The sequence below is a fragment of the Mixophyes fleayi genome, chromosome 4 (genome assembly GCF_038048845.1).
Source record: "Mixophyes fleayi isolate aMixFle1 chromosome 4, aMixFle1.hap1, whole genome shotgun sequence".
NCBI classification, from domain to species: domain Eukaryota; kingdom Metazoa; phylum Chordata; class Amphibia; order Anura; family Limnodynastidae; genus Mixophyes; species Mixophyes fleayi.
In genome coordinates, this window is record NC_134405.1 from 211,250,286 (window position 1) to 211,276,084 (window position 25,799).

The 25,799-nt window shown below is 39.5% G+C and overlaps 1 protein-coding gene across 1 annotated transcript in view; it reads right to left on the reverse strand.

Annotated features, from left to right (window-relative positions):
• Positions 1-25,799, reverse strand: part of SYCP3 (synaptonemal complex protein 3) — a 746,653-nt gene that overhangs the window by 276,580 nt on the left and 444,274 nt on the right. The window lies entirely within an intron of this gene.

A 25,799-nucleotide genomic window follows, 5' to 3' on the forward strand; every position in this document is an offset into this window, starting at 1 on the left:
TTAAAACTACTGGAATTCGGTTGTAGTAACATTTAGGAAAACCTATATGTGATGACTTAAGACACAGTAGGTCATTTCTAAAGCAAAGCAGGGAAAAAGCTGCCAGTCCTGTGCTTTAAAAATACATGAAATCTTTTACATTATCTGCGACTGGTTTATGTCTCTGTGCTCAAACTTCTTTAGTTGCCTACTAACACATTCTTACAAAATTCCCTTCATAGAAACATATCTGACTTTGTTTAATAAGTTTAACTATTACGAAACATGTTGGCAGAATCCTATTTGATCAGTCTGCCAGAGCAGCATATGAGCACCTCATCGCACTGTTGCATCTTTTCCTGAAATCATGAGCTGTAACTACCAGCCAAATCTCTCTCTTTAATATTTAAAAATGTGCACTGTGTGTTTCAAAAAATGCATCAAAAATAATCCTTATAATAAATGGCTATCCAGTTCGATCACCAGAAAGGTAAACTGCTTCAAGCATCTGCAAGAAAACACTTCTTTGGTAACAATTGTGTATGAGCCCTAAATGTGCCCAGTGATTGGTGGTGGTTTGATTTAATAACAGTGCAGGGAGGGTTGGCAGACAATGGCATAAGTGAAGGGGAGAGCTATTCCAAGGGTTTGTTGGTGATATAGAAAGTTTAAAGGAGGCAGGATTAATTATATTGTCAGTACAATGGGGGCTGGCCATATGTTCAGCAAAGTGATCTGAGAATGGGACCAATGCAAGGTAGAAGGCAAGCAATGGAACCAAGGTGAAAACCACTAAAGTATCACTAGAGCTGGAATAAGGCTCTGGGGGGCCCAGGGCACTTAAGACAGGGGGGGGGGGTTATCATATATGACAAATAAACAGGCAAAACTGTGTGCACTACTGTTAGGTACACGCAGCACTGCCTTCACAAGTAGTACAGTGTGAAGCGGGGCATACCTCCCAACTGTCCTTTCAGTAGGACCAAATCCTAAGCGAGACGGTCACCGATATTCTGGACTGTCTCACCAGATTCAGGACAGTTGGCAGACTGTCCTCCTCTCTCCTACCTGTTCTTGTCACTGTCACCACTTGTGGCTGTTGGATCAGTTGCTGCTTGTCTGGATCCTGGAATGTTGGTGGCCCTACATGGAAAAAAAAAATGGGTACATGAAATTTAGAAAACTCCAACCATCTCTGGCATTTAATCAATAGCACCCACATTTAATAATTAGGCCTATTTCCCCCCCTCCAAACAGCCCCAGCAATAAATTAATAGCATTTACATTTAATATAACCATTTTCCAAAAACATGACGGCATTACATAATTAATATTCACATTTAAATAATAAATAGCTCTCCTTCCCAAACTCAGCCCCACATTCAATTAATAGCCCCAAACCATCTCAGTATTAAATTAAAGGTCCCTTCACTCCATATTAATTTAATAGGCCCAGTATTAAATGAAATTATCCCACCAATAAATTAAATTGCCCCACCATCACCCCACAAATATTAGCACCCATTAAATAATTAACCCCAACATAAACTGCACCATTAAATTAATACCCTATCTCCCACCCATGAACTATTAAGACAGCTCCCTCCCTTCCCTCTTATCACACAATATATTAAGACCCTCCCATTCCAACCTTTAGCAGCCCCCATTCCTATCCTACGTACCCTGTAGCAGCCCCCACTCCTATCCTACGTACCCTGTAGCAGCCCTCACTCCTATCCTACATACCCTTTATCAGCCCCCACTCCTATCCTAAACACCCTTTAGCAGCCTCCACTCCTATCCTACACACCCTTTATCAGCCCCCACTCCTATCCTACATACCATGTAGCAGCCCCCACTCCTATCCTGCATACCTTGTAGCAGCCCTCACTCCTATCCTACATACCCTTTAGCAGCCCCAACTCCTATCCTAAACACCCTTTAGTAGCCCCCCTCCTCTCCTACATACTCTTTAGTAGCCCCCCTCACACACACACACTTTAGCAGAGTGATACACACACACACTTTAGCAGAGACACACTTTAGCAGTGACACACACACACACACACACTTTAGCAGTGACACACACACACACGCACACACACACACACACACACACACACACACTTTAGCAGAGAGAGACACATACACACACACTTTATAGCAGAGAGACACACACATACACTTTAGCAGTGACACACACATACACACACACACACACTTTAGCAGAGAGACACATACACACACACACACTTTATAGCAGAGACACACACATACACTTTAGCAGTGACACACACATACACTTTAGCAGTGACACACACATACACTTTACCAGTGACACACACATACACTTTAACAGACATACACTAACCTTGTTCCTTCTGCAGACTCCCCACAATGCACACATGGGACGGCAGCTGTCATGTGACATGTCCCATGTGACCTGTGTAGGAGACTGCAGCCACAGAGGGGGGAGAGGGGAGAGACCATTTTCCTCGGCCACAGGTAGTACCACACTGCCTTCCCCCCTCCCCCGCCGTTCGGGGGACGGGGACAGGGGGATGCGCTACACATAATTTTTTTATTTTTTTTAATAAACCCCTAAAAAGACACTAGTCAGCCTCCTGAGGCTGTCGGCCTCCCAGGATTTTTCCCGGTAGGTTACTTTGCCAATCCGCCCCTGATTGAACCACAGCAACTAATCAGACTCCTGCTTTTATTATTGAACTTGCACTTGACAGATAAAAGCTGATTGCTAATTGATTACTGTAGTTCAGCACAAATTTTGCACCTAAATGCAATTTTAGTAAATGAAGACTATAGAGCTCATAGTTGCCTATTCTTCCAGAATGTCCGGGGGACTCTCAAAGTTTAAGGAGTTCTCCCAGACTCCCGGGAGAGCAGTGCAATTCTGCTCACTTCCCTAGTGAAGTGGCTGCTCATTTTACAGCAAATTGCATCATTCTGGCCCCACTGTACTATGCTGCCAATCATGACATGTCACAGCCACACCTCCCAGACTCAGCACCAGGATCTCCCCTCCATGATCACCTGTATGGGAGAACCAAATTGTTGGCAGGTATGGTCCAGCTTGATACATATGTATGTTTGGTTCTGGATTTTGCTTAATATACACTGGATCAGCATTTATCTGAAGAGTGTGAGAGAGTTCTTTCTTCACATGAGATTCGATAATCCTTTGTTCCGACATGCTAAATGTTTGTTTGAGGAAAACTGTGCCATGCAGTCATGAGTCCAGTAAAGATAACCACACTCACATACACACTAAATGAGTGTGCAGGGCCAATGTCCAGCTGCACGTTCCTCCACCCTGTCATTTGCTGCTAACTTGATCTATTTGTATATTTATAGGGGCCTGTTTTTACCCTTTATATTAGTAAATTTACACAGTTTATTTTTCCACACTGCAGAAACCTACACTAACAGGTTTGTGTTTCAGATTGGACATTTACTAAAATAAAAACGAAAAAACATGAATAGCAAAAATTCTATTTGAAATACTCCAGCAGTCAGCAATTATTTGGACCAATAGGTGTCGCTATTTACACAGTTTATATAAATTGGTTCATGCAGCACTTTACAGTATATGCAAATATATATCAATCCTAATTTTTCATCAAGCTTTGAGAATGCATTCCTCCTGGAATTTCCCAGTGAGACAATGTTCTGCTCCTGTGTGTCCTGCTCTTTTATCTTTACAAATAACCTGGTTGAATAACATTATGGAGTTAAACACATTGGGCTTGATTCATTAAGGAAAGTAAAGCAAAAAATTAGTAACTTTACACCTGGGCAAATCCCTGTTGCATTGGAGGGGGAGGTAAATTTAAATTGTGGGGACAGATTTATAGTTGGGTTAGGGCATGTCCTAGATCAAGTATTTTCTGTAATACCTGTAAATCCAAAAATGTGGACAAAGATTGAGTAGGCTCATTTGCAGGTCCAAACAATTTGCGTTTTGTAAATTACATTTCATAATTGCCTGCGTTAACACCTCTGGTTTCTGGTTAATATGCCATGACAAACTGTAAGCTTTACAGAAGAATAGGTTTCTTTGGTGTTCACTGTATTTATGACTTATACATGCTAGATATGTTTATGGTATTTATGGCTGTGTTCAGTGCATGGTAAGTGCCACAAGAATGTCTGTTATCTTTAGGATGATTGCTTCCTATGGTAAACGGTAAGGTTATAGTAAGTGCTTATTACACACTAGCACTGGATGCACTTAAAATGCAGCATATTTTATTGTAGATGTACCTGAAGGGAACTTTTTTCGATTCTACTGATTGATGATGATGGATGTAGAAGGATCTAATATATAAATGCTTAGTGGCGTCTGTCTGTCTGTGTGTGGAAAAAAACAACCAAGTTGCAGCGCCACCTGCTGGGCAGAGTTATACACTGACCTACTAAATTCTTAGTGTGTGTGGGAAAAAAAAATCAAAAAGGGCTGAAATTTGGTAGGGCTCAAACTCATTTCCGTGAGGTAATTTTACCTCATGAACACACATGTGTAGAGGCGTGCGTTAGTGTGTGTGTGTGTGTGTGTGGAAAAAACTATTTTCTCAGAAAGGGCTCATCCAATTGACCTGAAATTTGGTATACTGACATTATTTGACAAAAAAATTAGAATAGTCAAGTCAGTTAACTTCCATCATCTCCCCTTCCCCCCGTGGGAGGGGTAGTAAAGGCTAAATTTACGAGTTGAGGGGTCAAACTCATTTTCGTGAGGTAATTTTACCTCATGAACACACATTAAAAAGGCCGCTTGCGTCGGAAAGTAATGCTCTTCCCCTGAGGAGGCCTGGGCTAGGTCCAAATGCATGACAAGAACCTTTTTAAGACCTTAAGTAGCTTGATTTGACTAGAATGCATGAGTATCATGCACAGGTTAACTTGTCTACTATATAAATGCTTAGTGGCGTCTGTCTGTCTGTGTGTGTGTGGAAAAAAAAAACCAAGTTGCAGCGCCACCTGCTGGGCAGAGTTATACACTGACCTACTAAATTCTTAGTGTGTGTGGGAAAAAAATTCAAAAAGGGCTGAAATTTGGTAGGGCTCAAACTCATTTTTGTGAGGTAATTTTACCTCATGAACACACATGTGTAGAGGCGTGCGTTAGAGTGTGTGTGTGTGTGTGTGTGTGTGTGTGTGTGTGCAAAAAACTATTTTCTCAGAAAGGGCTCATCCAATTAACCTGAAATTTGGTATACTGACATTATTTGACAAAAAAAATTAGAATAGTCAAGTCAGTTAACTTCCATCATCCCACCTTCCCCCCGTGGGAGGGCTAGTAAAGGCTAAATTTACGAGTTGAGGGGTCAAACTCATTTTCGTGAGGTAATTTTACCTCATGAACACACATTAAAAAGGCCGCTTGCGTTGGGAAGTAACGCTCTTTCCCTGAGGAGGCCTGGGCTAGGCCCAAATGCATGACAAGAACCTTTTTAAGACCTTAAGTAGCTTGATTTGACTAGAATGCATGAGTATCATGCACGGGTTAACTTGTAGAATATAATTTCCATAACTACCTGGAAGTTGGAAATTAATTTTCTCCTAATACCTTCAAGTCAACTGTCTTATGTCTGTATATGAAAGATAAATCCACCTTTTGAGGACTTATATATATTTAACATCATTACACTCTACCTAGCTGAATCACTTGGTTACACACACTATAGTAAATTATATCTAACAGTTTCACACTTTACAATTTTTCTATTTATATTTTATCATACTATAGACTGTGTAGCCAAAATTGTGTGCATATGGTATTTGTATATAAACAGAGGTCTTTGTAAGACTGTTTGATATACTCTACTAGAAAGTATACCTAACTAAATAAAGGAGCTCAGTAGGGAGTTTATTTAAGACCCATAGGGGGGAATTTTATTGGCCGTGTTACTACGGTAATAGTGAGTATTATTACCGTAGGTACGGTAATCTTTAACGCTGAATTTTGCTTGCTGCTCAGGGAGCTGTAAGCAGAAATCTGCATTAAAATTACTGCATAATGGTAATAGAGTGCAGGCCGGATTACTTTCAGCAGTAACGCGGTCAATTAATTTCCCCCCTTATAGTCCAATTACATCAAATATCCACAAAAAGTGTAATTATGTTTTAATAGCTAGAATGTCCATATAAGCACTGTGTCCTTTAGGAGTTACTAGATCCCGATTGCCTGAAGCTTTTTAATTTCGTCCAATAATAACCCTCTGATGAAAGTGGACTCTCCATCAAAATTACTTAAGGCCAAACGGCTCAGAAACAGCTGTTTTTTTCAAAATGCCACAAAACACATTGCCATCCTTATTTTTTTTAAATGTTAAGAATATTAAGTGTTCAATTTATCATGCTGTGGTTTACCAAAACGCAGGAAAATCCCACTGGAAATCCCACCAGACAAAAAGAAGTGGTTGTGAGAGGCGAGATAGCCCAATCCGTATATTGTCTGAGCTATCTTGCCTGTCAAAACGTTTAAAAATAATTCAATAAAAAATGTCATAAAAAATCCCACCCCTCCTATAACAGTTCTGTCTTTTAGGGGGAGGACACAAACAAATGATCGAGAATGAAGGCAAACGGAATGTTCAGCTTGCCAAACAGCATTTTTCACAGAAGAGTGTATTGAGATCTAGCCCTAGTTGAAACTGCAGACCATTCTTTTGTGATGAAATGGATACTGTCTGTCTGGTAGCACATAGTGTATATGGATGTTTTGTAGTTAAGAAGTACTGCCTGAGGTTTTGACGCATCTTCAGTGGTCTGTCATGATCTGCTTAATCTTGTGAGAAAAGATGTAACTGAAGGGAAAGTCACTTTATATTTGATATTACAATTTTCCGTAGAACCTGAGTGAATTACCTAAGTTAGTATCTCCTCCAGAGGCATATGTGGGATAAGTCCTGAAAAACTGCTAGTTGGTAGTTGTCGAATAGGCACTTTGTCTGCATCACAGGCTGTCACTAGGAATTTTTATTTAGTTTTAAAGCAGTGTAATCTAAGGACCACAGCCCTGGGGAAAACTGAAGCCTGAAGTCTTGGTTGTATAGTCCAATGAGCGCTCTCTATTAGAAGATGTTCTGGTGAAGCATCTGGTAAAAGGTGTTGAAAGAACCACACAAGGAAAAGCTCTAGTTGAGTGGAATCAATGGATTCTGGAATGTTTATAATAGAGATTATCCTGTTGGACTCTGTTCTCCATGTCTTCCCGTTTATCTTTTACTTGGAGATCCTGGTGGAAGGTTGTATTTTATGCTGATATTGTATGACAATTTTCAGCTTTGTTTCTACCTCATTTGTGCTGGATCCAATTTCCACTACCTCAGTCTTTAGACCTGAGACCGCTTTTTTGTAGATCATAATAGAGAGCATTTTTAAGCAATTTCATTTCTGAAGCAGAGAAGTGATGCATGTATACGTCTGTGGATTCTTCATCCTCGGACCCAGATTCCAATTTTTCTTGAGAGGAGTCTGGTGATTTAGAGTGCATACATTGCATTTTATGAAGGAACATGATCAGCTACAGCAACAGGAGCAGAGAATTCTGTCCCTTTAGGCATTATCAAAAGATTCTACTAATTAGAAAGTTGTAGATAATGTCCAATCTAGTGAAATCTTAGAATATAGACCCTATAATTTATTTATGTAACTCTCGCCTAGACAATTGGATTTAATTATTGCAGCATATTTAAAAAGGTTACAATCTGCAATGAGGTGCGGTAAAGAGTGCATAGAGCTTCAAAATATCCACCATTATCTGCATACAGAAGACTCAATATTGGTGCAGGTATATAAAGAATTAGATTCTGGTTCAATATTGTAATATCAGATGAATGCAGCCCTCTAGTGGTGTTAGTAAATAAGACATGTGGCCAGATATGCTTTATTCTCACACGTATAAGTACATAAGGACTTAACATGGTCTGATATACATAGATTCTAGCCTTTTTATTTTGGCACTCTTGAGATGTGAAAGTAAAGCTCACAAACTATAAATCAGTAGGATTATAGAGACTATATATAAGAGTAGAGCCTCATGTATCCTGCTTGGCAAATGATTTCAAGTTTCTAATGTTGAAAGAGTTCTTTCTGTGCTGGAAAACTCTCCTCTGATGTTAATTTAATATCAACAGCAGCAGCAGCTATTTATATAATGCCACTAATTCCGGAGCGCTGTACAGAGAGCTCACTCACATCAGGGCCATCTTAACAGCATTATAGGCCCCCGGGCAAAGCAGTGCACTGACCCACTTATGTACAATTACAATTACTATGTGTATGTTGTTTTCGTCAAGGTCAGGATATGTATTCGCAACAGCAAGATTGCATGTACATATAACAGCTGATACTGGGGTGATTAGTCCACCTAAACATTTTAATAAAGAGGGTGTGAAAGCTCTGAATAAATCTCCCAGAATAATATACTGAAAAGTTGGCAAGCCTATGGGGCCCCCGAACAACTGCCCAGCGTGCCCATGCCCTGACTCAGTCCCTGCCCCATTGGAGCTTAAAGTTCCCTAACACACACACACACACACACACACACACAGAACAAGAGACACTAATGTCAATTTAATAGCAGCCAATTTACCTTCTAGTATGTCTTTGGAATGTGGGAGGAAACCGGAGTACCTGGAGGAAATCAAACTCATGACCTCTTTGTTGTGAGGCAGAAGTGCTAACCACTAAGCCACCGTGCTGTCCTACAATTTGTATCAGATTTCATTGTTCATTAGGTTGATTGTCATCTAGCTTCGGATGGTTATACAGAATATTTACTACTACTATTATACTACCCCTTAATTTTGGGGATAAATATAGGGTATTTATAATTGTGACTCACCCCTATTATAGACTAGGTGACCTTTTTAATTTTTACATATTATTATTGTGTTAGCCACATAATGTATATAGGTATGTATTAGTAATTCATTCTTTCTCATTTAAGAAGTGAAATGCTGTATAGGCTTCTGAAAACAGATAATATTCAAACAATGTTGAGATTTGGGTAGTATAGACTATCTCTCTGAATCTTAGCAATTGGTGTTTTGACCTACCACTAAGAATGACATCATAAAATACACAATTATTGTATGTTGCTACTGCCATCTAATGGTTACAGTCATAAACTGTTTTCTCTTGTAAATTATTCATGATGAAAGTGTGGCGCTATTGTGTTAAAACCCTGTGATCTTTGTGAAATTAACCATATTTAGATGTGTGATTCTTTGTTTTCACCAATTGGTTAAAAACGTTTTATTTTTTGTATCCCGTTCTACTCGCATTGTAATCTTTCAGAATTGGAAATATTACCGTATATACTCGAGTATAAGTCGACCCGAATATAAGCCGAGGTACCTAATTTTACCACAAAAAACTGGGAAAACTTATTGACTCGAGTATAAGCCATGGGTGGGAAATGCAGCAGCTACTAGTAAATTTCAAAAATAAAAATGATATATACAATCTATAAAAACAAATGTATTGTTCCCAGACTAGATAAATAAATAGGATGATTGACTGGTGTAGCAATACCAACATGTAATATATCACAAAGGATATATAGTAGCCGTCCAAACGGAGCTAGGAACTTTCCTTCAAAAGACTTTGTGTCTGGACGGCTATTATAGTCAGCGCACCTCATCTGTTTGCTTGCAGTCTTTAAGGAATACCGCGGACGGACTGAGAACTGCTATCAAGAAATCGTGAGTTATACACTCCAACACTGCTCTGCATTGTTCCTTATTGTTATGTCCTATACAGTTTGGAGCCTCCGGATATACCACCATTCCCTTCAGTACTATTTATTGAGGTCTGCATCTCCATCACCCGAGTATAAGCCGAGGAGGGCTTTTTCAGCACAAAAAAAGTGCTGAAAAACTCGGCTTATACTCGAGTATATACGGTAATTGCCTGCATCTATAGGTGATAATTCAGAAGTGCATAACAATGAAAGTAAATGTTTTATTAAAAAACAACATGAGGGGGGCGTGGCAGATAGTCGCACTTGCCTAGAGTTTAGCGCCAAAAGGCTAAATATTACTAATTACAAGCGACTCACATCCAAATAAACTGCTCTGAAAAGCCTTATTCTCCCCCTGGGAGTTACTGACTGCCTGTCCGGAGTTCCGACGGCTGAAGTGGCCGACAACTTGGAAGTCTGTGTATTGTGAGAGAGTCTACCTTGGGCTCATGAGGGGCCCCCCACGGTTTAGCCAGCTGACAGGTACGAACACAGCATAATCGTGGTCTCTACATTGATTAGATGTGTCCTGTCATACTGTCGTGAGAAGTTACTTCCATTCATCTCTGACTCATCTCTTTAGCTCCACATTGGGAACTCAACTCACTCCGAGGTCTCACCATAGCCTCCTGCCTACACCATATGTGCTGTGGACAATTCTACACTGGTGATGTTTGTGCCTTAAAATTACTTTACCATATTAAGTTACCAAGCTTACGTTGCTTTTACACAGGTGTTTTACTGTTGTATACTCCGGTACCGTGAGAGGATACTCTCGTATGTTAAGTTAATGTTATTTTCCTGTATTCTAATTAGGTTGGTTGGTTCCCCCACCTTTCTGCCCACACTACCCGAACTCAACCTACACTAGTCCACTCCGACCACCCTCCCTCCCTACCCACGTCCCCCTGGTGTGGCTCCCTGTAGCAGCACCTTCTACTTTACCCGAAGTCGAGCAACCATAGGTCGGACATACTATGACCGGCCTACATTTTCCCTCCCTGACAGGTTGCAGACAGCTTAGTCTCACATCTTCTCTGCCCCTACCGATCCCTCCCTCCTTCACCCATCACTATGTGCTCGTAGCCCATTTCACGCATCTCTGATTTTATGGCATCATGCTGGAGTTGTGGATTAGGATTAGGACGTGGTCTTCCTTCAGGAGACCCACCTCACCCAACCACACACAACATTCCAGGGGAAACTCTTTTCTCAAACATTTTTTGCCTCTGCTGCATCCAAGCACAGAGGAGTAGCAATTTTTGTACGACCATCTGTTCCTCTTATGGTTCGACGCTCGATGGCAGACCCCGAAGGTCGATTTCTCATATTAGTAGGCACGCTGGAACAGCTTATGGTCACATTGGTCTGTTGCTATGCTCCAAACCACGGTCAGATCCTGTTCCTTTAAAAATTAGGGCCACCTGCTGATGGGAGGTGATTTTAATGCAATACTGGATCCTTACTTAGATAAATCCCCCAACCGCTACAAATTCCCCACAAATGCCAACACACCCCACACGACTATCCAAACAATTTGCTCTTTTACTTAAAGAACACTCCCTTTTAGACGCATGGAGGGTCATCAATGGCACAGATAGGGGGTAGACGTTTTATTCTCACCCTCATAGTGTATATATCCGAATAGACTATTTCTTCGTAGATGCACAGCTAGCGACCAAACTCCTTTGAGCTGAGGTTCACCCGTTTACCTGGACGAATCATATGGGGGTATCCCTTCAACTGAGCGCAGCAAACCTTCCCAAGCGCAGCCCGACATGGAGGCTAAACAATACCCTCCTGCTTAATCCCAAGACATGCTTGGAGCTAGCGGAGGCACCTAATGATTTTTTTGCCTTGAATGAGTCCCCTGATTTATCGCAATCCATAGTTTGGGAGGCACACAAGGCTACAATCCGGGGGCGGCTCATCAGTATTGCCTCTGCTCGACATAGAGAGGAAAGAGAACAGATAGTCACACTAGAGAATAGACTCATTTCCCTCATCGCTCAGCATCAGGGCTCATTAGACCCCTCGCACTTACAGGAACTGATGGCAGTGAGGGGTCATCTCAACGCGGTCTTATCTAAAAAAACCAGGTCATCGTCTTAAATGGACCCAACAACTCTTCTACGAAAAAAGTGATAAGGCAGACTCCCCCCTGTCCCGAAAGTTGTGGCAGAGACGTACACGTAATGTGATTATGTCAATTAAAAATCCACAGCGAGCAGTGATGTATGACCCAAGTCAGATAATGAAAGAATTTCAGGCGTATTACTCTTCATTATATAACTTAGACGCCTCATCGCCGCCGCCTCCTGACTTGGAGGATAGAATAAATGCTTATCTACATTCTTGCCGTCTCTCACAGCTCTCTGAAGCACAGATTGAATTTCTCAACTTAGATATAAAGGAGGAGGGAACCATTGCTGCTCTACGCAGCATGAAAGTGTCTTCTGCACCAGGCCCAGACGGCTTTCCAGACAAATATTATACAAAATTTGCAGGTGTCCTTAGCTCTAAGCTCACCAAATGGTTTAATTCCATCCTAGATGTAACCACTTTTGACCCCCCAACGACCCGAGCCCGTATTTCAGTAATCCCAAAAGAGGATGAGGATCTCTCCCTTTGTAGTAGTTACCATCCCATCTCACTTCTAAACGTTGATCTTAAGATATACGCCAAAATTCTCACGAATAGGGTTAACTCAGTGCTTCCCAGGTTAATACACCCAGATCAAGTCGGGTTTGTTCCGGGTCGACAGGCTGCGGACAATACTAGGCGGATCATAGATCTCATTCAACATATTAATGGTTTCAAACAACCCTCTCTCCTCATGTCACTTGATGCGGAGAAGGCATATGACCGCGTTGGCTGGCCCTTCATGATGCAGGCTTTAGTTGCGTATGGCTTTTAAGACCGCTTTCTCAAGGGGGTGTCAGCCCTGTACCATAGCCCATCGACCTCAGTCCAGGTGAAGGGAAGCTCCTCCCCATCTTTCACTATCCGAAACGGAACCCAATAAGAGTGCCCCCTCTCTCCCCTCCTATTTGCTTTGGTGATAGAGCATCTAGCTATGAGAATTCGTATGAATCCTAACATAACCGGGATACAGCTACCTTCCAGTACTCACAAGATAGCCCTCTACGTGGACGATATTCTCCTTACCCTAACTAACCATTTAACTACAATCCCCAACCTATTCCAAGAGCTCGATATTTTCTCTACAATATCAAACTTTAAAATAAACACAACCAAAACAAATATCCTACACTTCCATATCCCCCCTAAGTTTAAAGCAACTCCTAGAATTAAACTTTCCTTTTCACTGGAGCTCGGACCACATAATATACTTGGGCATAGCCCTCACCAGAACGGTAGAAAACTAACTAGCTAACTACCCTCCCCTCATAGCTTGTATAAAAAAAGACTTAACGTCATGGAATAAACTCATGATATCATGGGTTGGACCGATTATGTCAGTGAAAATGAACTTGCTCCTAAGGTTATTATACCTTTTCCACACTCTCCCTATCAGGGTCCCCCCCTCAATCTTGAAAATGTTACAAATCCTTATAATGCGGTTGATATGGTCAAATAAGAGACCTAGGATCTCGGCTCGCATTTTACAGCGCTCTCCCATGGCGGGTGGTCTTGGCATCCCTAATATCCGCAACTACTATTACGCTGCAAGGCTGGCCCAGTGTGTACAATGGCACTCCCCTCCTGGAACTAGGGTATGGGTGGGCAAAGAATCGGATTTATTGGGTGGCTCACCGATCTGCTCTGTCCTTTGGCTTCCAGTCACACAGCGTCCAGGTCCTGTTCGAACCCATCCAGTCTTGGCCCTATCTCTCTCAATTTGGTCTAGATGTAACCAATTAGAATCTCTCTCTCCTGCCCCCTCGATTCTGATACCCTTATGGTCTAACCCTGCCTTTTCACCCGGATTGTCTCTCTCTATGTATGCAAAATGGGCGGGTAAGGGCAAGCTGTTGCTACTCTTTCATATAACTAAGACAGCAATATTTCCACAATTCTCGGAGTTGCTAGTACAGTGTGGTTTTATACCGGGGCAGTTCCACCAATACATTCAGATTAGGCATTACCATCAAACGGTCAAAGCTACACTTGAGAACCTGTTTCTTTCGGGCCAAGCCTCCAAAGGTCTTACTTATATCCATCCTCTATAATACCTTACTCCCCACCACTTCGCCTGTTAAGGATCGCTTTCAGACGCAGTGGGAGGCGGATCTGGGGATTGTCTTAGACCAGTAAGAATGGTCGGATATTTATGAATAGACAGCTCGTAGCTCCTTAAATGTCCGCATCAAAGAAAATGCTAACAAACTGTTACACAGGTGGTATTATGTTCCCTCAAGGCTACAAACTATATACCCACAGACCAGTGCTGACTGTTGGAGAAACTGTGGTCAAACAGGAACATTTATGCATATATGGTGGGACTGTCCCAGGATCCACCCATACTGGACAGCAGTCCTTGCGTTAGCCTCAGCAATTCTAAATACTCACATATCACCTGACCCTAAGCATATTATATTACCGCTGCCCCTCCCAGACTTCACTAAATCTGCTCACAAGCTCTTTAGGCACATCATCAGCGCTGCCACGTGTCAGATAGAGGCCTCTTGGAAAAACTCCACACCACCAACACTCCAGATGGTCTGCAGTCGGATCTGGCATACGTACCATATGGAACTCATCGTCCAGCGTGCTGAGGGGCTCCTCCATCTCCTTCTACAAAGTTTGGTCCTCATGGGTTTCATATCATAATCAACCACCACTCCAGTACTCCAGTACTAGTGGAACTTTGGCATAGAATGGTTTATTTCTCTCCTATCTGATGCGTGAATCCTCAATTCCCCATCCCTTCCTTTGGTTCCCTCATGTCCCCCTTCCATTACCCCGCCCCCTATACCCTACAGTTCTGGAATATTAAATTAACTTCTTTATAGTACTAGATAAATACACAATTATCTTCTGAATGCGAAGGAGCTATGAGAGTGTTTATGCGTTCTGCTATGTGTAAACACGTGTTATCTGTTACTGATTAACCTCTCGAGACTTTGTAACGCCTTTTTATTGAAAAAAGATGTTTCTAATAAAAAGTTTTTGAAAAAAACAACATAAGACTTGTAATCTATTTTATTAGCATAGTCCGTACATTAGGAAGTGGCCAGTACTTGCTCTTTAAATTTGCTTAATTAGCCAATAAAAGTTGTAAACCAGACTTCACTTTTCAATTTCCCTTTTACTTTTTTTTATCAGTGTCTATAACAAGATACAACCTCCTTTAATATTCCATATGAAGTATGACAACTTGCATGGCAATGCAAAGTAATTCATAAACTGTTATATACAGTATTTACTGTTGTCCCACACATGACAACATGTATCGTATACAAGCAATGAAATGATAGCTGGATGCTACTATTGTACGGTGAATCTGTAGTACAAATATTTTCTGGATAAGGTTCACATTTTGAACATATAAGACATTTTTATTTCCAATTCCAGTTATTATAGAAATGTGTTAAGCAAACAACACAGCATTTCCCTCTCCCAGATTGCTGTCAGTTTGTCAAGCCAAAAGAAACATTAGGAACTGTTAAATTTATTTTTTTCTGCATATAGCAAAAATGCCAGTTTTAAATCAGCACAACATGCTATTGATAGACAGAGTTGTTCTGTGAAATAAATACCTTTTACTTTAAAACACAATAGATTATATTTTCTAAACTGGAAGAACTAATTCAAGAACTTTTAGGGAGTATAATGAGAGAAATATGTAAGACATTCCATTTGGGAACATCCACTCCTTCATTCAGTATGAAAGTCCTTAAGCACCCTGGGAGTTCAAGTATAAATTGAGTGCAAATCACTGTAGAGGAGGCAGAACTGAACATTGGTGGACATTATCTAATCTGCTACACCTGTTAATTGCTTCCTAGCTGACTCTCTTTGTGGGATAGTGAAATACTGACAATAATGTTTATTGAATAGAAGAGGTATAAAATATAAAACTAAAAAGTAGAGCTGTTTTATTACATATGCGGCTTTAAAAAAAGGTAATAAGTGGCTGGGGACTTTAATGTAGTGGTGAGTAGTAAATTAAACAGATTATCATCTGTGGCCTATTCCACCAATAGGACAGAACTCCAGAAGTCTAGAGTCCTAGTGAACCTCTTTAAACTCCATCTTTTGTATGACCTTTGGAGATCTAAGGAACTAAAGAATAAACCTGTCACTCAAATGTTCAAAATTCTTACTCCCGGGTAGACATGACCATCTCTAACCCTAAATCAGTCATCTACAATTCATTCCATAGTGTGGTCAGATCACGTTCCTATAAATGTAGATCTATTAAATATAGCTTCCTGCTGGATCCCCAAATCCGGGAGGCCCCCTCAGGCTGTCTTACTACGTCTCACGAGTGAGGCTCTTATAATTTGGGACAAGTTTCTAAGATATCTAATGTGGTCATTCTCCCTACTTCTAATCACTCCCTCCTCACTTTAGGTAAACTTATACCTAATCTAAGACTGTCTTTGTGGTACTCTAAGGGTATTACCAATATTAAAACACTTCATTCTGACTCATCTTTATTAACCTTTCTCATATTTATGAAAAAAATTCAAAATTCCTAACCAAGATTTCTATAAGTACCTCCAAGTTCGACATTGGTTAAATTCTCTGCGTACACAAGTCCTCTCCTTGCAACACCCCCCAGCTCTCCTCTTTACCAGACTGTCATCTGAAATTAACAAGGCGGCCATCTCCATTTGGTACACTCACCTTAATGCAAGTAATAAACCGGTAAAGGCCTCCTCCTAACTATCTTGGGAGAGGGATCTTGACCGGGTATTTGACCCGAATTAATGGGACATTATTTACCAAAAAGCATATCGGATGTCGAAGTTTCTGAACCACACGAAGATGCTCTACAAACTACTCCATAGACTTTATATGACCCCGGATAGACTGCATAAGATATGGCCGGCCCAGACCAGGGCCTGTTGGCGAGAGTGTGAGGATATAGGAGACATCTTTCATGCCTCCTGGAGCTGGCCGAAAGTCCTTGTTCTCTGCGCTGAGGTGTATATCTTAATATCAAAGGTCACTCAAGCTCTGATCCCTAATACTCCAGAAGTGGCACTTTTACACTTCTTTTCTCCACAAGTCCTACTAGGAGAATGGTATGTCATAGGTCACATTTTCATAGCTACCCGTGCGGTGATAGCCCAAGCGTGGAAATCTACCACGCTTCCTTCCATTTCTAAGGTTCAGTTAAGCTGTGATATGGAAACTATGGGAGTGCCATACACCTCTTCTGCTTCCTCTCCCCACATCAAATGGTTTGACTGGAATCAATATGTCTTCAAAACTCCGGCCCGGTCAGATCATTTGAGTCCCCCTCTAAATGTATCTCAGTAATTGCTAGAGATTTTTCCCCACACTCTAACTTGAATGAGTCACAATTTGTTAAGATGTTCAGATTTGTACTTTTTGATTGTATTGATATGTACTGCCTCCCTTTTCCCTTCTCTTTCCTCTTCCCTCTCCTCTCCCCCATATCCCTTATATTTTATGGTGGGTTTTTTGTACCCTGTAATTAAAAGCTTCAATAAAAATCATTATTCAAAAAAAATAATATATAGCTTCCTGATCTTTTACCTTTACATGGAGAATTAATGAATGACTCCCACACAATCCTACAATTAAGTTACACAATCTCCTGATAAAACATTTTCACTTTAACTATCTTCCAGAATCGTCCACAATTATGTTGTTGGAAGCTGATGAAGTAGTAATAAATAGACAGAGCATGGCCTCTATAACCCCCAAAATATCGAAATAAATGACCTTGTTTATGCAATTGTACAACTTAGAGTTGCAACACAAGCAAATTCAGCTACTTTTCAGAAGTAAGTTTAAAAAGGTTAAGACATAATTGAATCTCCACGCTTAACAGACAGCTAAAAACCTAAAATGGTTAGATCAAAGCTTTTATGAAAAGGGAGATAAAGCAGGTAGGATTCTGGCCTCCGGGCTAATAGCTAAGAGATCCCAAAATAATATCTTGGCTATAAGAATCACAAAAGGTGAACCTTTCATATAATCACAAATAATTAGGCAAGATTTCAAACCCTACTATTCAAACTTATATAACATATATTAGAAGACACTATTTATAATTTTCTCCATAGAGCAGTATTACTCAAACTATCCCATATAGCAGCCCAAAAGACTAGTAAACAGCGAAATCCCTTCACCCATTTGGCTCCCCAGCAGCTTATTATTGAAAACAAATCTCTGAGCTCTGGAATTTATATAAATATAATTACCCACATATAATCAATATCATTTCAACTAAATTGGACTCCTGGGGGTAAATGTATCAAGGTGCAATTTTGCAAATCCAACGATTTTCTCGGGAGACTTGAAACTCGCAGATGTATAAAGCTGAGATTTCATGTAAAATCGCCAGAGATGTGTTTCTGTCAAAATCGCTTTTTCCAAAATTGATAGAGATTAAAGTCCTGACTGTTTACCACTCTAGCTATAAAAGTCTCAAATGTATCAAGGTGCGATTAAGTAAACTCTCCCGAGTTTGCTTTAAAAATCGCCAGATACAAAAGCTGCTTGCTAGCAGCGTGATTACTAAACACATTACTGTTACACTGCCTGACTATACAGCGGAGGTCCCGGCACCTGTCGAAAGTTTAAAAATAGATAAAAGTTAGAAGAAAAAAAAAAGTGTGGTGTCCCCCCGCCTGAGCACTTGTAACCCTAGTACTGATAGCCTATTGCTGGTTACATGAAAATCGGGGAAAAAAATTGCCTGGGGTCTCCCCGATTTTCACTGAACCAACACAAGGCAAACCAGCCGGGTTGGTGGCACTATAGCAGGGGGACACGCGGCAGGGGTCTGCCTGCCATAATGACAAAACAACCACAGGCTGTTCAGTGCTGGGCTGGATTCCCTAGGAAGTGGGCCCCCCCTCTAGGAATAACCAGCCCAGTGCTAAAAGCACTAGGGCTCTTCCTACCCCCGTGGGCTGTGGGTAGTAGGGTAATAACACCGAAAATAATGTAAAAAAAATAAACAGACACCATTTTGTTTTGTGGAACTACAAGTGCCAGGCAGCCCGGGCTGCCATAAACAGTGTGGGCATGCTGATGCTTGTTTAACTACAAGCACTAGCACACCCAGGGCTGGCTGAGACCTGTAGTTCCACACAATTATTTTTTTTAAAAAAACCACCACACCCTGTTTTAAACCACAAAATGTTAATAAAAATAATAAAACCCCAATAAAAACAATATACACCCACATTAATACCACATATATTTATTAAAAATAAGAAAAACCCAAATTACTTACCAATCAGAATTCTTCTTCTTCCTTCAGCAGCTTTTAATCCAAAAATGCATGAACCATGTCTAAATATTTTGTAATTTCAAATGTCCAGCTTGAAATATCACAAATAAATTGTAATTCCAAAGTCCCTGCTTGTAAATATCTTCTGTTCTTCTTGGCCAAAAAGGCCCCCTTGTTGCTTGCAGTCTTATGTTCTTCAGCCCAGGAGGGGCCCCATATTTGCAATCCAAATCTGGAACATGCTTGAGAAAAATAATAAACCCAGCTTACAGACGACACAACTTTTGCTTGTACAGTGTACAAGCAGACCGATGCTACTGAATAGAATCCAGCCGCGAGGTCTATTTATAGTCTATTGGGAATCCCCATAAACTATAAATAGACCTTGTGGAAACACCATATGGGGTTACAAGTGGTACATATTAAAGTTCTGCACAGAGCCTAAGTATCATAATCGCAGAGAAAACACATTGGATCAGTTCAACTTCAAAATGTAGTCAAAACACTGCCACCTTTTATCATAACTTTTGGGAATGTAGGAAAATATTTCGCTTTTGGAATACATTTTTGGCTTTCTTGAACTCTGTTTTTAGGGTTGCTCTTCCATTACTTTTTTGTACTTTTGATATCTGGAAAGATAGTTTGACTTCTGTTAATATCATACCAATTTTGGCGGTTGTATTGACAACAAGGACAATTCTACACAACTGGACTTCCTCTCCCCCCCATTCCTAAAAGATGTACAAACGGAATTGCTGGAACTATTTTTCTTTTTTAGGCGTGCAGCCTTTATAGATGTTGAGAAGGGGGTCCTTAAATGTTATTGTAAATGGGGTTCATACATAGAGTCATTGCCAAAGTCACAACAGGATGCTCTCCTCAAAGTGTTTGATTCTATTACGTGGCCCTTGTATGGGTGTCTGGGCTTAGAAGATTGACGATTCCTGCTGTGTATTGTCTCTAGCCATCCCATACATGGTTTGACGTAATGTTCCACCTTTGGAAATGTGGCCTGCATTGTACCTCTCTCCCCCCTCTCTCTTTCTCCTTCATCTCCTCCCCTCCACCAACACAGAGCACAATATAATTACTGTTACAATTATTATGCATTCTTAGGGTAGATTTTTACACCATGTACCCACACACTAACCTCTATCCTCTTTAACAGTGCCAAGGAGCCCACACCACAATCTTTGCAAGTTTTGAGTTAAAGGGGGTCACCTGTACTTTTTTCCTTTAGGCAGCTACCATATCCTTACTTCCCAATAGGGGGTGCAGACAAACTCACCACGACTTCTAACAATATAAGTAATGTAGAGCAATAGATGATGGATGCCTGATGCCTTGATTTTGGTTCTGATTGTGTTAAGATTGCACAATGTAGATGTTCCTTCAGTGGAGCTATTTCAAATTGTATTTCTTATCCTCCAATTATCATATAGCTGCTTGATTATCTGATGCATATATTCCCTGTTTATTATGCATATCACTATTGGAGAACAATATTGTGAATATCTACTGTGTCTTTTGTATTCGAAAATGCAAATAAAACATAAAAAAAATCTATGACATATTTGCTCCCCACCTCCACACATTGTTTAATGTTGTACTTCAGGGGGATACTTTCCCTAAATCCATATTGGAAGCTAGAATAGGGGTGATGTATAAAGGGGGGAAGGATCCTCACAATTGTGTGAGCTATAGACTTATAATATTGCTCAATAATATTAAACTCTGTGCTAAGATTATGGAAAATCATCTAAACAAAATCCTTCCAGAAATGATTGAGTACAATCAAGTGGAGTTTATTCCAGGGCGACAGGCCAGGGACATTACAAGAAGGGCAATTGATCTAATACAAATTATAAATATATGGTAAAAGAAAGGAGATTTGATATAATATGTTGGAAATTTATAGTCCATACATTGAAGGCCTTTATAATTTCAGGAGAATTTCTCACAGGAATTAAGGATTTATAATGATAAGTAGCAACCCCTCTGATACAATTCCAATTTTTAATGTGATTGAGCAAGGTTGCCCCCTATCACACACGGTCTTAGTTTAGGTAAAAGAACCCTCTATAGCGATAATTAGAAGCTCTAAATTTATATGTGGAGTGGAGGTGGGAGACAAACAATTTAAATGTCTTGCACATGACATACTTTGTCCACAACTCAAACTTCTATCACTGCCCTCTATAAAGTAATAGATGAATATGGCGCACATTCTGGATATAAAATATATAAAATTATTTTTCTAAATCACAGGCAATGCTGCTACATGTCTCTCCACAGCTTAAAGTGTCCAAACAAATTAAAAACTTCAATAGCAGAAACCTAAAATATCTATGAGTATTATCTTGTCTTATGAATTTTTATACCAAAATAATTTCCCCTAATTGCTAAAATAGAAAAAAGATCTTTCCTTGTGGAGAAAGTTTCTAATATCGTGGCTCCAGAGAAGAGTTGCACTTAAAATTAATCTTATTCCAAAACTTTTATATCTCTTCCAAATATTACCTATAAAATAAATTTAAGGAGCTTCAATGAGCTATTCTTAGATTCATATGCAATGATAAACCTTAAAGAATCTCCTTGTCTATACCTAACAATACCTAGGAACAGTGGGGAAGAGGATTTTCGGATGTGAATCTATATTATCTAACCTCTTATTTAACCCAAATTGGTGCTATGTTTGCACCCCATATTGGTTATTGAAACCGAGTTTACTAACTTAAACTTAGTTCCATACAAATTAAGAATAACAGACCACTACAACGCCATATATGGACTTATATATAGACTTCAACTTAAATCATCCACCATAAATTCACCCATTATTCCAATTTGGGATAACTCAAAGTTCCCTCATGGATTTTTTATTCCACATTTTAAAATGTCGATGCAAGCAATTAGAGTGGTTAATGATCTTAATGTGCAAAAGTATTGGTCATCTTTACATGAAAATCAGCAAAAAGTATCTTTCTTTAGACCTCTGTTAAATTCTTCCAATTTAGACACTTCCTTATGTCTCTTTCCCCAACAGGCACTTTAAGAGACTGTGGAAGTCAAATAATTGGATGAAGTAAACTAAATTGATTAATATGGTTTTACCATGTTATTGCGATTAGTACGCCACGTGAAGTGACGCAATTGCACGGATTAACACCCATTTACATTCGCACTTACACTTGTAAATAATACACATTAGGGTTCCAATCCACATTTATTAATTAGTAAAATGTATTTGAGATTAACATAATATAATTTATGTATAAATAAAGGTATCCAAGACTCAGGATATAGGAAATGTTTAGTGTCATTTTGATCTGCACATTGCCATTAGGAATCCACTACTATCGGCAAAGCAATCGCTTCCTGCGAACGCTAGTTATGGAAGATAAAGGATTAATGCTCAAAATGATATTGTGTTTGGAATGCAAATAGGTTGGTTTAAACTGAATTAGGTCGGTCCCCCTAGGCACAACATGTGCTCAGCTGTTGGAAAGAGCTGGCCCCCACTTTATCGTAGCAGTCCTTTGAACTGACCTATGATTTGCATTATACTGGACTGACCGGACCCCTGGACCATTGAAGAAAGACCTTAGTTTATCTTGGTGTACATTGTGACATCATCAGTTTTTTTGTTAACTGAAACTGCATATAAGCTTCCGGAGCCAGTTAGCTCTTTCTCTCTTCCAGACAAGACAACATGACTGTATCTGAACCTGGGCCTAGGACGCGCTTTGCGAAAATATAATACATTCGGGTTTATACTTTCCTGTTTATTTTGCAGGTTCCACATTATGGATCCAATCTGTTCAAATGTTGTGCCTAAGAAAAGGAATGATAAGGAATAGGCCTTAGGGAGGCCAAAAAAGTAAACTTTTTTTTTGAGGGGTGGGCACCAGGGGGGAGTTAGGCCCAAGTTTAATGAATAGAAATAGGCTTTCTATTTAAAGTTGTGAAAGCTTTATGTGTTATTTCCCTTCATTAACAATGTTTAATCTTCTGCAATGGCTTCTTAGGAAGTGAATTTTATTAATTTCTAGCAATTATCAATTTAGGTAGAAAACTATAAGCCAATTTCTGTAAAATATTTATTGGAGCACAAGCATGGAGATCCTCTTCCCTACTTCCGGTCACTAAGGTAATAACTAAGGTCCAGTTGAGCTGTAATATGGAAACACTTGGTGTCCCATATACTTCTGCTTCCTCACTCCATATGATGTGGTTCACCTGGAAAGAATATAAAAAAAAAAATCCCATACCACAAGACAACCCGAGCACACTATTATCCTCCTTAAGTTAGTACTATAGATTCAACTCAACAGAAGTTACTTATTGCCATAAAATAGGGTGCCCTTTTGGCAAAACTTGTAATATGCATAATCGTGTACATTCCTATTTATGAGCTGGTAACCGGCTGCGTGTGTACCTGTAGCCTTGGAGAAAATACTTGTACCTGATATTTCCACTTTCATCTGTCACTTTATCCGCAGCCTGAAGGAAATTTTCCACAATTCCCACAAAACTTAAGAGCTGTTTTTTGCTGGATGGATTTTAAAGATAATTTGCCAAATACTTTTTGCTGTGTTATAAAGATCTTCAGTAAGCTCAAAGTAATTGTTTAAACAATTTGGCTTTTGGTTTCCTCCCCTCCTGAAAACAGTGGGCTGTATTGTTTTGGGAGCTAAAGTCATTCCAGTTTCTTCTGATTGTTAGACAAGTATTTGTATGAAGAATTCATATAACTTTTAGAAACGTTTTCTGGAGAGCATAGAAGACATACTATAAAAAATGCAACATCCAAACTACAGCAATGCTCTGAAAACAGTGAATGGCAGAAGATTAATTATTCAGCAACATGTGTGTACATCGCTTTAAGAGTGACAATGAAGTCTATAGCTTTAAAATGTGTAACACTCACGCACATTATATATATATATATATATATATATATATACACACATACAATAAGTAAAATATCATTTTAAGAGCATAGATGTCAAACCTGTAAACCATAACTTCTATTCTGTTGCAACTTGTGTCACACAGTTCCTTATGAAAGGGTTTCAAGATTATATATAATTAGAACGGTTTGTGAAGGTAAAAAAAAAACTAATCAACAAAACATGAATAATATTGTTTCAATTTGGAACTTGTGTATATCAAATAATGTACTCATTAGTATAAAGTAAGGATCTAAAGGAGTCACTTTGGCGTTCTGTTACCTATATAATTATATGTTCATGGCAGTACCTTGGCGACTTTTAAACATCCTTTTATTCTATAGTAGGGGATAATAGAATTCACAACTTACACACTTATAATTACGGCAGCTCACATATGTGCTGTGCTTTGGTCTGTTACATTATTGTGAATTCCAATGAATTTCTAAATATATAAGCATGTGTAATCGTTTATCCATTTAACGCATTGCAGTTGCATAATGAAATGTATTTAAAGTGCAATTTGTATGTGTTAGAAACACCTGTTTTACCGATACCCATGTCAATTAGCCTGTTACAATTATAACCTAATCTGAAATTAGGAAAATATAAAAAAAATGTGGTCATGGTTACTCACAAAGATATGAATACCTGTGAAGTGTGTGTGTGTGTGTGTGTGTGTGTGTAAGCCAGGGGTTAATGTATATTGATATACACTTCAGAGACATATAATGTGTCATCGATAAATACTAGTCTCATACGAAAGATAGAGAGGGAACATATCGTCCCAAATGATCCACCTAATTTAATCATGTTTCTATGTGGATATGTCAATTAAACATAGTTAAACTATGTATAGAACAGACTACTAAGTGACATTTTGAACCAAGGGTCATAAAACAAATCAGCAAACTAGCACACATTTTCATTGAGGTCACTTGAAAGAAGCAGGGGAAAGGGGGGACAGGAGTATTGTGATGGAAACAATGTAATGAAAATTGTGAGAGATTGTCAGTTTGGGGTCCGTCCACATTCTAACCTTCTCCCGGGCTGCAAATTTACATAAGGTTTGTGAGGTTTCTGATTATATTCTTGTTGCATTCGAATTTCTGTATGCCAATTTGTTAGCCTTTTTGTGGAAGTAGTATTGTGACGGTTACATTAAACTCCATTTATTAACATTCTGTCATTGTGTTCTGAATGGGTTCACGTGTCAGATAGACTTGGTTGTTAGAATGCTACATTTAAGCAAGATAATGGGTTAGTTAACAATAACACTGATTACATTAAGTTTTGATTGTATTTTGGCTAAGTCAGAGAGTAACTGAAGACTTCCTAAAGTGTGTCAGCTCTTGAACCAAATCTTAGTGGTGGCAGAAGTGGGTGTTCACTAGTGTGTGCAAGATATAGTTTTGGGGATTTTAATCAGGAATGACAGAACAGGTGGTTTTGTTGTGATCAAGTTGTGCACTAATTAAAAAAAAAACTTCTCATGGAATGTCTTTAGTATTAAAGTAAACCTTCCCTTGACTGTGAATTTCTTGAACACCATCATTTAACTGTGGACATGTCAGTTTTCTCATAGCCAATTGTGTTTACAATTACAGTATTATACAAGCTCTTAAACTATCAAAGTAGATATAAAAGAGAAACTCAATACAAGGGCAAAAACTTAGTTATAAAAAATAAAATAAAA